Genomic DNA, 14782 nt, shown 5'->3' on the forward strand with positions numbered 1-14782 from the left:
GAGGTGTCCCTCGGCGCCGCATCCATCGCACTTTTTGGCTGCCCGGCAGGTTTTTGCCAGGTGCCCCTCTTTGTTACAGTTGTGACATCTGACGATGTCACACGTGTTCTCCTTGTGGCCGGACTGTCTGCACTTCTTGCAGAAATCCGGCATCCTGGGGTAGTAAAGGTACCCCCTGTCGGCTCCGATGTTGAAGCGGGCCGGGGGGTGCTGGAAACCGTCGACGCCCTCTAGGTCCTCTTTCAGGAGGACTCGGTACTGGCGTTTGCCGTACCAGACGCCGCAACTGTCCCTGATCTCCGTCGGTTTGCCCACCACAGTTACATACCTCCCTAGGTACGCTGTTACCAGTGCCATTGGTACGTAGGGGTTGAACGTGAGGATTGTGATGGTCCTCTGGTTTGTCTTCCTCATAGGCTCCGGCCTGAAATCAGAGAAACGGGGGTGCTTACCTTTTTCTCTGATCATTTTCGTTGCCTTTTCATATGAGGCGTCCGTGGCTATGTAGGCCTCCATGTATCTCTCTGCCTTGTTGTCTTGCAGGCAGTAGAGATCTCCGGCCACCAACTGCAGGATCCCTCTCAGGAAGGTAATGAAAAAGGATTTCGCAGTTGGCATCGTCTCTGTTTTCTTGGTCCAGTGGAACCGGATCAGTGTCTTCTTGTCTGCCATCTGGAAAGGAGAAAAAAGAAAAAAGGAGAGAAAGAGAGAGAGCAAGGTCCTGTGGAGAGGACGGTTTAGCTGCTAAAGGAGCAGCGAGTGAGCCCTGGACTTTGTCCTTGTGGGCAAAGCCCAGCTAGGTGCAGGCGCAGGAGGAGAGAGTGAGAGGGAGCGGATAGCGCTTCTGAGTCTCGAGGAAGAAAGCAAGCACCGCGGGGAGGCCACGAGTACCTACTCCCAGCCAAGAGGCCAAGGAGGTGGAGCAAGAGAAAGGGGGAGGGGAGAGGAGAGAGCAGAGAGAGAGAACGTTGCTGCCGGATCCCAACCAGCTCAGCTGCTGCTTGGCCTTAACCCCCTAGGCTCAACCTAGGGCGATACCAGCTCAAGCACTCTTCAGGATCTTCGATCGCCTTCTAGAACTTTGGAAAGACAAGAACTGCGGGCATGCCACTTGAACTTGATCTTAGCCAAAAGGCCGATAAAATTGGATTCCAGCTCACTGGCCCTGCAAAACTTAGTTCAAGACTTTAAACTCTCAGACACATATAGATGTATATATCCCACAACAGCAGGATATACATGGTCAGGGAGGAATAGCAGCTCCAGAATTGACTATTGCTTTGTCTCAGAGAGAGTGAAAGTTGTTGGGGTCACTCTTCAGCCTGTCTTCTTCTCAGATCATCAGGCTTTAGGGTGTAGAGTGGAACTCCAGGGCGGGACTGTCTTTGGCCCAGGCCTCTGGAAACTCAACACAAAGCTGCTAGAGAACGAGGGGGTAGTATCCCGCTACAAGGAGAAACTATCACAGTGGCTGTCCTTGCAGTGTCTGTACGGGTCAGTAAGAGAGTGGTGGGAGGAGGTGAAGGTGAGGACAAAGGCCTTTTTCATGGCTGAGGGAAGGAAGGCTGCTGCTAGACGGAGAGGAGTGCTAGCCAGGAAACAGAGGCAGCTGCAGCGTCTCTACACGATGCTGCACAGTGGCTTCGATGTGCTTGAGGATATCACCCTTTTAAAAAAGGACGGAGCATAGCCGAAGAAAGCAGTCGAGGAGTGCTGTTAAGAAGCAGAGTGCAGTTCTTGGAAGAAAATGAGAAGTGTACTCGCTTCTTTTTCAGGAAAGTGGTAGGCTCCAAGTCTGTCATGGAAAGTGTAGTTGATGAGGAGGGAAGAGAGAGTACAGAGCTGAGTGCTATCCTCTCCTGCATCGAGGCCTTCTTGTCACGGACGTCCAAAGGGACTAACTGTGGGGAGCAGGAGTGCGGAAAAAGACCCATATGCATAGCGGCGAGACGGGAAAAAGGCCCGGGCTCATTAGTGCAAAGAGTTCAGGAATGCCGTATAGAAACCTGTGCCCTCAGGGAGCAGATGTGGGGCGCCCTGGTGCTAGGCGGGTCTCAGGACATCCGAACGTCAGTGCTGAGCGAGGACAGAGTGCAAGACCCGGAAATATATAGCCCAAGGGAAAGAGAGGGACAGGAAGGACAGCAGACCAGGAACTAGGGACAGGACAGAGAAGGACCGCCCTCTGGCTGCAGAGGGCGTGACACTTCTACTCAAGACTGTACAGCTCTACAGAGGTAAAGGATGAAGAAATTCATTTTTTTACCTCAAAGCTAGAAAACGTTTTGAGTGAAGAAGATAGGGAAGTACTTGAGGGGGATTTGACAGTAGAAGAGCTGAGAGGCTATGGAGAGCTTACAGAAGGGGAAAACTCCGGGTGCTGACAGGCTCCCTAAAGGGGCGTCTGCTTTTACTACTTGCACGAATGAAGGCAAAAAAAAGCCAATCCATGTGAACGAACGGCGCTTTACAGAGGAGTACTGCCTGACTGGATCGTTGATGAACGACAGAGGTCACTCCGACCTCTTCTCGGTTTTCTTCAATGACTTACTAAGGATCTTCTTCACATTCGCCCATGCAGGGGAAGCCAGTTACACCAAAGCAAACGCAGGAAAGTGCAATTCAAGCAGAGACCAGGAGAGACTTGTTTACACCGAGAGTGGGCGGAGAATGGAACAATGCGCCCAGCCCTGTTGCTGGAGCCGATTCTTGATGAGATCTTGGGCTCACTAAGAAGCCCCCGCTGGATGCTAATCTTTCTGTTGTTCTTGCAGGTCCTGCACTGCATTTGAGCCAACAGAGCTCGTCCTGGTCTGTCGGCACAGCCCAATTGCGAATGATCTGCTCCGTGTACAGAAGGAACGTGCATTTGGTACAAGAGTGCATGAAGGCACCGGAAATACATTGGCAACAAATGACCGGTCGCTCAAGACCTCTGTGAAGTACAGGAGCGTGCAAAACGATGCTGTTTCCGCCCAGTCTCGAACCGGGGACTTTTCAGGTGTTAGGCTGACGTGACAGCCTCTACACTACGGAAACCAGCAGGGACTGCTGCTGGTGTCTCGCTTGCATTTCAGGCTGAGAAAGGGAAGCGTCACATTAGGAAGGGGGTGCTGCAGAGAGGAACAGAGGGCTCCATGAAACAAAATGCTGAAACCCGGGATCGAACCAGGGACCTTTAAATCTTCAGTCTAACACTCTCCACACCCACCTGCTCCAGCCTTCCTGTGTTGCGGCATGAGCGCACCAAGAGGAGCGGGAGAGTGTTGCAGGAACGTCACTCAGAAGGAAAGCCACCCAGGTGCGCCCTCTGAGCTCTGTCCAGCGCATCTTCCTCGCATGGACTCCTGCCTGCGACGGGCAGGAAACAATTAGCAAGAACAGAACAACGCCCCATGGGTGTCTCATAACCACAACTTAAGTTGTGAAAGGTGCAGGTGTGAGGGGTTGCCGGGCTACTTTGGAGCAGAGCTTGGGCGGAGGGGGGGCGGGAAAGCAGACAAAGAGGTGACACCTCAAGGTCTGCACGATCACAGCTCTCCGCCGACCCAGGCTTCCGCTCGATAAGCTACTGGACACACCCGCCCCTCCTCACACAGACCGTGGAAAAGCCCCCGAGTGAGAGGGCTCTCTCTTCCTCCCAGGAGCCCTTGGACACGACGCACAGACAGGGCGCGGGGAGCTGCCGCCTGCAAACACGGCTCCAGGCAGGACTCCACTCCGCAGGAGCCGCAGAGCAGAGCAGAGGAGATGGGGGCAGCTTAGCTCCTGTGCAGAGACCTGAGCTGTTGTTGCTGCGGACGCTGTCTTTTCTGTTCTCGGGGTAGGACATCAGGAAGCACATTGAAGCGCTGCGACATGCACTGTACAGATCCCGCCACTACTGGGCCCGATTTCCCCGGATCGAAACCGGGCTGAAACAGGCCTGTTTCGTTTGTTGCCACGCACACTGTTTGGGGATTCGCCTAGCGCTGTGATCGAACAGACCCACTCACCTCTTAGTGTGGCGGGATCTGCACAGTGGATGTCGCAGCGCATCCTGCTTTCACTTCAATGCACGTCCTGATGTACCCCGGTCTCCCGCGTGACAGGTGGGGATACTCGCCACTATACTAACGAGGAAGACATCGCTCTCTGCTTAGTGTGCAAAACACTTACTTGCAGCATTGTGGGTGCTGTGGTTTAAATGCTATTGGTTTGTGAACAGAATACCCCTATCCCAGTGCATTGTGCCACATTAAATAAACGCACGAGAAAAAGAGATTCAGAACGCAAAGCTGTGTCAGTGTTCTGTGTAAAAAATCGGTTTGAACATCATGGGAGCTGTTTTTAATAAGCTGCTGAGTAAAGAATATTTTAATCTTCCTGCTGTCAGTAGTATTGTGCATATAGTTGACTCTTACCTGAATGAAAACAGGACGTAAAGAAAGGGTTTCAGAATTCAGACAAAGCTTTATTCGCGTGCTTACAGTCTGAGTAATTGGAGACTGCACTATTCTGTTGCCTATAGTCATATACGGGTTTTTCACATGAAGCCGTATTGAACAGCATTTCTCGCGTTGTGATCTTGTGTATACAGCGGTCCCCCAGGTTCCAGTTAGTGCGTAATTACGCATCGATGAAAAACCGGAGGTTTAAAAAAAGATAATTAGCTCACTGATACTTTGATGTAGAGGCTGTGGAAATATCCACATGTCGTGGTCTTTAAAATGTATTTGGTTTGAAGGCGTTCTGTGCTTCCGTTGCGAAGATATGGACAAAAGAATATTCGTGATTGGTCAAAAAAATGTCATATAAACGAAAAAGTAAAGGCTGAGAAAGCATTCACAATGTATTTTATACACAAAGCAAGTATTCTCGCGATTCTAAGAGGTTTCGTGTAAACGCTACAGGCGTGCCAAAATCGTTTTCGAACTTCAAGCTAACTTTACTCCGGTCTGGTACCGTAGGTCACGTAGGTTAAAATCCCAGTCATGTTTTTTTTCCTATCTTGTGGTACATAACGTACCATTTCAGACTATCACAAAGGGCTTGATTTCGTTGAATGCATGTATTCATTTCCTTTATGGAAAACTTGTATTTCAAGAAATTCACACAGCTTGCGAGAAATGAAATTCAATTCTTGATTATCAGTGCAGAAGAAATATTACCAGCTTAACCTGAAAGTTATGATGCGAGACACGGACCCACCATTCCATCTGTGTGGCGCGTTCGGTTGTTCACTGAAAGGTTGGTGGTTCGAGTCCACTCAGAGACGTGTTTCTTATGTGATGTAAACATTGTCTTCGCAAAGGTCGATTGGATTTCTCAGCGGAACCTTAACCATTTTAATATTTGCAGGAAATGCGAGTGCTTAACAGGTGTCAGAATCACCGGGAAATGTCCAATTACTGTATGCCCAACATCGCAACTCCCCAGAAAACCATATTCACCCAAGAAAAAGTCGAGTCGTCATTTATACCCCCGTTGCATCCTCTGCTTAAATATTTTAAAAATACAATGCAGATTTGTTTAAGAACATGCAAGCATTGTTACATTAGCACTGTGCATTTGGACTTCGATATTTTGACATATTTACCTTAATTTTAAACATAAATACTGTACAATCTATTGTAATTTTGTTGTACTATTAAAATATGTTAGCTGAGGATGCAAAGGGGTGAAAGGGAAAGGTCAGAGGGTGTAGTAACACCAAGGTTAGGATTGGTGGAGGTGATAAGGGTGTTGATGGTTTTTCTCTGTAGAGGATTTTGAGTTTTTTTTCCTTCTCTGAAGTGAGAAACTGGAAGAGTTGGGAGTTGAGGGATCTGATGAGGTTAGTTATGAAAGGAAGTTGATATGGAGCTGTTAGCCGTAAAAACTCCTTAATGTCTTTGATGTTGTCATCAGCGATAAACTGCACTCAGCAAAGATAAAAAGAAAATTATCTTTGCTTACTGCCCTGTCTTTCTCACACCTGAAGAAGGCTCCACAGCCGAAACATTGTGATTCTTTTCTTCTCTTTTCAGCAGGAATAGTCCTTTACTTGTTCCTTTGCAGCCTACGCATGCTGACGCAGCTACTCACCCGATATCTAACATTCCTATAATCACAACTATGAATGTCCACTTTGGGTATTTTTTCGATGATTATTTATTATTATTATTTATTCTGTCATTGAAGCATATTTTATGTCATACTGAAGTGTCATAATCACTGAAAAAATATTTTTTTCATTTAGAAAGTAAGAAAATGATAAATCACTAGGAATTGCATTTAGCCTGTTCTGATCTAGATTTTCTAAATACTTTAACATGCCATGTTCACAATGTCACAACTCATAAATGAAACAGTGAATTGTTGTAATTACAAAAGTACATAGTGTCGGGACATTGAGATGTTTTGGTAATGAGGATGGAGGGACATGCAATGTTCACAGGGTCAAATTTATAAAACGCTACAGTAAAATTTCTTGTATTTCGGGATTATGAGAGCCTGTTACATTGTGTCTCACACCTCAGTGTCAGAATTTTGAGACATTTTTATAACCAGGGGTAGGTTCATAGCAATAAGCAGAAAGTGCGATCATCCTTTGCTCATCCTCGGTTAACCATATATTCTCATATGCCATGTTCTGAATGTCCCATTTAAAACTGCTATATTAAAATTAAGACTTTTTATGATCAGAAGGCAAGGTTGTGGTAAATATGCATAAAGTGCAAGTGAACTTATGTTTTGCCTTTGTCTTGTTATTGTGAGTTTTGAAAATTGGTTTTCGATTTTCTGAAATGTGTTTCACACAAAAATGCAATTTGGATAGTCACTACTTATATATTCCCCTTTACTGAGGATATGTACAGTAATCCATCCCGATTAGTACTTTTAAAAATTACTGTAGAGAGCCATCAGAAAGGGAATGAAAACTTGCATTAAACAAAATCAAGCTGCATGTAATCATCCATAGTGATACATTTTGTAAGACAAGACAAGAAGAAAGACACTGCTGGGATTTGAACGCAGAATCTCCTGTTTAATAGGAAAACACTTAAACCAAATCAGCCAAGATGCTGTCAGAGTATTAACATCATGTCTGCATCAGTGATTACAGCTGACTATCGCTGGAGGACAGTTCACTGTGAACAAGTCAGCCTGCATAATGAGGGGAAGAGACCAGCCTCTGTGATGCACTATAGAGTTACACTAACCTTCTATCCAACTGTTCTATGCTGCATTCTACCCTAATGGTAAATATTGATTTCCGTGCGTGTAATATTCATTTTTTTGTCAAATATTATCAAGCACAAATTTTGTTGTTCAAAATAAGCCTTGTGGTTTTCAATGTTGTGATCCTTTTCCCCCACTGTCACCCAAATTGATACACTGTGCTTTGACAATTCTTCAGGCGATATTGTTTAGAGGAGCTCAGTAGAATTAGTTTGCGTATATAAAGTATTTCTTTTCCCTTTAATCCATTAAAACATATTACATTTTCAAAATATTGTATCTTTCTTCCTACTAATTGTAGCGGCAATGCTTGTTAATAAGACAGAATTAAGTGTTGCTGTGCTTTCCCAAATGAGGCCCCATCTCTCTCTTCATCTCTGTGGTGCAGCCACAGAGAAGCTATTCAGGCAGGCTGATTTAAAGATGTTTTCTTTTGATAAGGGACAGCTCCCAAATGGGGATGCATTTAGCTAAGTATGGCTATTATGATCAATGGGCATCCATTGGCGCCTATCTGTCTAGGGAGTGCCAGATGGACATCTGGACTGCATTCCTAAGTGTCAGGAGTAAGTGACTCATATCTCACCTTGATCAACCAATCAGGGACTGGTAGGGCCGAGTAACCCACGTGGGTCTCTGATGCCCATGAAACTTTCATCCAATGAACGAGCTGAAGTTCCTCCAGGTAAAAACAGGCAACAAAGAACTCCAAGACTATTCTAAAGGGAATTCAAAGGAGAATTCCAGGGCTGTGAGACAATTCCAGGGCGGGACGGCCCAGGAGCAGAAAGGCTCCCAAGGGCAGAACATTCTCGCAGCGCGCCTCCTGACCATCCTGAGACTCAGCCTGGACAACCACGGAATGGCCAGTGTGTCCGAGTGCCAGAACTTTGCTTTGTTCTAAGAGTCGAGAGCGGAGGTTGCCAGAGAGTAACCAAACGATCCACCCGAGGTTAGCACCAGCAGCAGGCCTCGTGAACAGGTCGGAACTGTGGACAGCTGAATCACTATTCAGAATCGCTTCATCAGGAACGAACTGGTCTTCTTCCTGACCTGCTGGGACCCACAGTCACCTTTTCTCCTGTGCACAAACTTCGCTAGTTTCAGCCAAAACTAACTAGCCGGTCTTCAGAGAGCATCAGCAGCGCAACGTCGTGTGATCCACTGTCCCAGCCTGAGGAACAGACAGTCAGCCCGTCTCTCAATAATAATAATACAGTGTGTGATCTCCTGTCCCAACCTGAGGAACAGACAGGAGTGAGCCAGTCTCTCAATAATAATAATACAGTGTGTGACTTCCTTTCCCAGCCTGAGGAAAAGACAGTGAGCCTGTCTCTCAATAATAATAATACAGTGTGTGATCTCCTGTCCCAGCCTGAGGAGCAGACAGCGAGCCTGTCTCTCAATAATAATAATACAGTGTGTCATTTCCTGCCCCAGCCAGAGGAACAGACAGTGAACATGTCTCTCAACAATAATATAAATAAACTGTGTGATCTCCTGTCCCAGCCTGTGGAACAGACAGTGAGCCTGTCTCTCAATAATAATAAAATAGTTTTTGATCTCCTGTCCCAGCCTGGGGAACAGACACTAAACCTGTCTCTCAATAATAATAATCCAGTGTGTGATCTCCTGTCTTAGCCTGAGGAACAGACAGTGATCCTGTCTCTCAATAATAATAATCCAGTGTGGAATATCCTGTCCCAGTCTGAGGAACAGACAGTGATCATGTCTCTCAACAATAATATTAATAAACTGTGTGATCTCCTGTCCCTGTCTGAGGAACAGACAGTGAGCCTGTATCTCAATAATAATAATAATACATTGTGTGATCTCCTGTCCCAGCCTGGGGAACAGACAGTGAGCCTGTCTCTCAATAATAATAATACAGTGTGTGATCTTCTGTCCCAGTCTGGGGAATTGAAAGTGAGCCTGTCTCTCAGTAATAATAATATAGTGTGTGATCCACTGTCCCATCTTGAGGAACAGACAGGAGTGAGCCAGTCTCTCAATAATAATAAAGCAGATTATCATCTCCTGTCCCAGCCTAAGGAACAGTCAAGAAAGAGCAAGTCTCTCGATAATAATAATACAGTGTGTGATCTCCTGTCCAAATCTGAGGAACAGACAGTGAGCCTGTCTCTCAATAATAATAATACAGTTTTTGATCTCCTGTCCCAGCATGAGGAACACTGAGCCTGTCTCTCATTACTAATAATACAGTGTGTCATTTCCTGCCAAAGCCAGAGGAACAGACAGTGAGCATGTCTCTCAACAATAATATTAATAAACCGTGTGATCTCCTGTCCCAGTCGGAGGAACAGACAGTGAACCTATCTCTCAATAATAATAATAATACAGAGTGTGATCTCCTGTCCCAGCATGAGGAACAGACAGTGAGCCTGTCTCTCAATAATAATAATAATAAAGTGTGATCTCCTGTCCCAGCCTGAGGAACAGTGAGCCTGTCTATCAATAATAATAATACAATGCGTGATCTCCTGTCCCAGCCTGAGGAACAGACAGTGAACCTGTCTCTCAATAATAATAATAATACAGTGTGTGACCTCCTGTCCCAGCCTGAGGAAGAGACAGTGAGCCTGTCTCTCAATAAAAATAATACAGTGTGTGATCTCCTGTCCCAGCATGAGGAACAGACAGTGAGCTTGTCTCTCAATAATAATACAGTGTGTGATCTTCTGTCCCAGTCTGGGGAATAGAAAGTGAGCCTGTCTCTCAGTTATAATAATATAGTATGTGATCCACTGTTCCAGCCTGAGGAACAGACAGTCAGCCCGTCTCTCAATAATAATACAGTGTGTGATCTCCTGTCCCAACCTGAGGAACAGACAGGAGTGAGCCAGTCTCTCAATAATAATAAAGCAGATTATGATCTCCTGTCCCAGCCTAAGGAACAGTCAGGAAAGAGCAGGTCTCTCGATAATAATAATACAGTGTGTGATCTCCTGTCCCAGCCTGAGGAACAGACAGTGAACCTGTCTCTCAATAATAATAATACAGTGTATGACTTCCTGTCCTAGCCTGAGGAACAGACAGTGAGCCTGTCTCTCAATAATAATAATACAGTGTGATCTACTGTCCCAGCCTGAGGAACAGTGAGCCTGTCTCTCAATAATATTAATACAATGGGTGATCTCCTGTCCCAGCGTGAGGAACAGACAGTGAGCCTGTCTCTCAATAATAATAATAATACAGTGTGTGACTTCCTGTCCTAGCCTGAGGAACAGACAGTGAGCCTGTCTCTCAATAATAATAATACAGTGTGTGACCTCCTCTCCCAGCCAGAGGAACAGTGAGCTTGTCTCTCAATAATAATAATACAGTGTGATCTCCTGTCCCAGCCTGAGGAACAGTGAGCCTGTCTCTCAATAATAAAAATACAGTGTGTGATCTCCTGTCCCAGCCTGAGGAACAGACAGTTAGCCTGTCTCTCAATAATAATAATACAGTGTGTGACCTCCTCTCCCAGCCTGGGGAACAGTGAGCCAGACTCTCAATAATAATAATACAGTGTGATCTCCTGTCCCAGCCTGAGGAACAGTGAGCTTGTCTCTCAATAATAATAATGCAGTGTGTGATCTCCTTTCCCAGCATTAGGAACAGACAGTGAACCTCTCTCTCAGTAATAAAAATACATACAGTGAGCCTGTCTCTCAATAATAATAATTCAGTATGTCATCTCCTGTCCCACCCTGAGGAACAGTGAGCCTGTCTCTCAATAATAAAAATACAGTGTGTGATCTCCTGTCCCAGCCTGAGGAACAGACAGTGAGCCTGTCTCTCAATAATAATAATAATAATAATAATAATAATAATAATAATACAGTTGTAGTGTGCTCTCACGAGGCACCAGTTCTGTAGGGTTTGGGCATTTACTGGGACAATTATTAATTGTAGCAGTAAATAATAAAATGATTCTTTTAATGGCCTTAGAATCCAACCATGCGATATAACTCAAACAACGCATACACACAGGTACTAATACACGAGGAAATATTTATTAATAAAATATTTATACATAAAATATTTATACATAAAATATGCATGTAAACCTAACAGATCTTATCGAGAGGGTTATCAGAATACAAAAGGTATATAGTTCAGGTGGGTAGCTGCGTCAGCATGCGTAGGCTGCAAAGGAACAAGTAATAGGTTTATTCGATGCTGAAAAAAAGAAGAAAGAGAACACAACGTTTCGGCCGTGGAGCCTTCTTCAGGTGTGAGAGAGACAGGGCAGTAGGCAAAGGTAAAGTAGCGGGAGAACAAAGATTGAGAGGGAGGAGGAGTGAGAGGCGGGAGCAGGGGACAGAAAGAGAGGCCAATCAAGAGGTGTGAAGTCAGAATGGGTGCAGAGAGGTGTGAAATGAAACTTCCAATGAATGGAGAAAATTTAAAAGAACAGAAAACCTCTGGCCGTTTTCCACCAGTTGATTATTTCATCAACCAATGCACTAATCAAGCTCCCAAGGCACTCTCTATACCCAGTAAACATAGGTCTAACCTCACCCAAGGAGAAAATCAGGCGCTCCAGTCTCTCCGCAACAGGGATGATATCGTCATCAAACCAGCGGACAAAGGAGGTGCTGTTGTGGTGTGGCGTAAAGATCTATATATCTTTGAAGCCTCTAGACAACTAACTGACACTTCTGCCTACCTCCCTCTCCAACAGGACCCTACCACTGACTACCAAAAGGAAGTGGTATCCACCATTTCCCTTCTTATCAGCGGCAACGAGCTCCCCCAGGAGGCGAACCGGCTCATCATGGAACACCCACAGGTATCTCAATTTTACCTCCTCCCCAAAATCCACAAACCGGACACCCCTGGACGCCCCATCGTATCAGCATGTAACTGTCCAACTACTTACATCTCAGCCTTTCTCGACAGCCTCATGAGACCGCTGGTTGAAGATCTTCCCTCATACATCAAAGACACCAACCACGCGCTCCAACTTTTCAATGATTTCCAATTTCAGGGTACCGAATGCCACATTTTTACCATGGACATCACATCTCTGTACACCGTCATTCCCCATAATGACGGCCTTACAGCCCTCAAGCACACGCTGGACAAACGCACAGTGCTTGATCCACCCACCCACACCCTGGTACGCCTTGCAGAACTGGTCCTCACACTGAACGCATTCTCTTTCAATAATCTTTTTTACCAACAGGTCAGTGGAGTTGCCATGGGCACCAGAATGGGACCCAGCTATGCCAACATTTTTGTCGGCTGGGTAGAAGAACGCTTCTTCGCTTCCTACACTGGCTATGTCCCTGACCTCTACAAACGATGTATCGATGACTGCGTCGGTGCCGCCACATGCTCCAACGATCAGCTTGAATTCTTCCTGCACCATTTCACCAACTTCCACCCGTCCCTCAAATATACGGTTAACATTTCTTCCACCACTCTTCCGTTTCTAGACATCCACTTGTCTATCAACTACCCCCGACTGTCCACTTCAGTTTATTACAAACCCACGGATTCACACAGCTACCTCCTGTACAGCTCATTTCACCCCAACCACACTAAAAACTCTCTTCCTTTTTCACAGTTCCTTAGGTTACGACGATTATGCAGCGACGACATCGACTTCGAAAACCAAGCCCTCGAAATGTACTCATTTTTTATCAACAGAGGATACCCCAGCAGTGTGATTGACAGGGCCCTTGCCCGAGCCAAAAACACCCCCCGGACCATCAACCCGATCAGGAACTCCCCGCCGTAACAACCGCATTCCTTTGGTGCTTCCTTACCACCCTAACACACTTCCTATCCCCAGGACCATCAACCAGAACTTTTCCATCCTACAGGATGATCCCTCCATTGGGGCCCTCTTTTCTGATCGCCCTATCATCTCATATCGCCGACCACCTAATCTGCGTAACCTCCTTGTCCACAGCTCCCTTGACCGCCCTCAGCAACCATCCACACCAGGCACTTTCCCTTGCAAAAGAGCTCGCTGTATCACCTGCAAGTACACAGCCACCACCACACTCATTCAAGGCCCCTCAGGACAATTCCGGATCACCCAGACAGCATCTTGTACCTCCAGCAACCTTATTTACTGTATCTCTTGCAGTAAATGCCCAGCCATCTACATTGGGGAAACAGGAAGGAGACTCGGAGACCGCTTCAGAGAACACGTCAGGGCTGTGAAGATTAAAGATCTCTCCAAGCCCATTGTTTCTCATTTCACCTCTGACGGCCACGACCACTCTAATCTCTCCGTCTGTGTTCTCAAAGACGGTTTTCCGAACTCATACATCAGAAAGACCACCGAAACTAAAATTATTCTGCAGCTAGGATCTCACATTCTCCCTTCCCTTAACGACAGATTACTGTTCTTTTAAATTTTCTCCATTCATTGGAAGTTTCATTTCACACCTCTCTGCACCCATTCTGACTTCACACCTCTTGATTGGCCTCTCTTTCTGTCCCCTGCTCCCGCCTCTCACTCCTCCTCCCTCTCAACCTTTGTTCTCCCGCTACTTTACCTTTGCCTACTGCCCTGTCTCTCTCACACCTGAAGAAGGCTCCACGGCCGAAACGTTGTGTTCTCTTTCTTCTTTTTTTCAGCATGGAATAAACCTATTACTTGTTCCAAAAGGTATATATTCAATCAGTTACGAAGAGTTACATATATCAAGAGGACATACGTTCAGTATATCATTCATTTAGACCGTTTCGTAAATGAAATTGGTTATAACTTCTACATTAGATACTCAAAACAAGTACATAACTCTTAGGAATTAAATTGATATCAACTGGTTGGAATAACAATTGAATTCTCGAGCTGTGATGCAGTGCAGTTGAATGCTCATCCAATCTCTGGGGATGTAGATATCCTGCGGGCTCTCTGGCTCCGTGCCAGGCTGTGCTGTGTGGCTTGCGACGGTGCGCTGCTGATGCTCACTGACCGGCTAGTTAGTGTTGGCTTTAACTAGCAAAGTTTGTGCACAGGAGAAAAGATGAGTGTGGGTCCCAGCAGGTGAGGAAGAATACCGGTTCGTTCCTGATGAAGCGCTAGTTCTGAATAGTGATTCAGCTGTCCACAGTTCTGACCTGTTCACGAGGCTTGCTGCTGGTGCTAACCTCGTGTGGATCCTCTGGTTACTCTCTGGTAACCTCCGCTCTAGACTCTTAGAATAGAGGAAAGTTCTGGCACTCTGACACACTGGCCGTTCCGTGGTTGTCCGGGCTGAGTCTCAGGATGGTCAGGAGGCGCGCTGCGAGAATGTCCTGCCCTTGGGAGCCTTTCTGCACCTGGGCTGTCCTGCCCTGGAACTGTCTCGCACCCCTGGAGTTCTCCTTTGAATAGTTCTGTGTTGCCTGTTTTTACCTGGAGGAACTTCAGCTTGTTCATTGGCTGAAAGTTTCGTTGGCATCAGAGACCCACGTGGGTTACTCGGCCCTACCAGTCCCTGATTGGTTGATCAAGGTGAGATATGAGTCACTTACTCCTGACACTTAGGAATGCAGTCCAGATGTCCATCTGGCACTCCCTAGACAGATAGGCGCCAATGGATGACCATTGATCATGATAGCCAGTCTT

This window comes from Lepisosteus platostomus, chromosome 5, assembly GCF_059453375.1.
Source record: "Lepisosteus platostomus isolate fLepPlt1 chromosome 5, fLepPlt1.hap1, whole genome shotgun sequence".
Taxonomy (NCBI): Eukaryota; Metazoa; Chordata; class Actinopteri; order Semionotiformes; family Lepisosteidae; genus Lepisosteus; species Lepisosteus platostomus.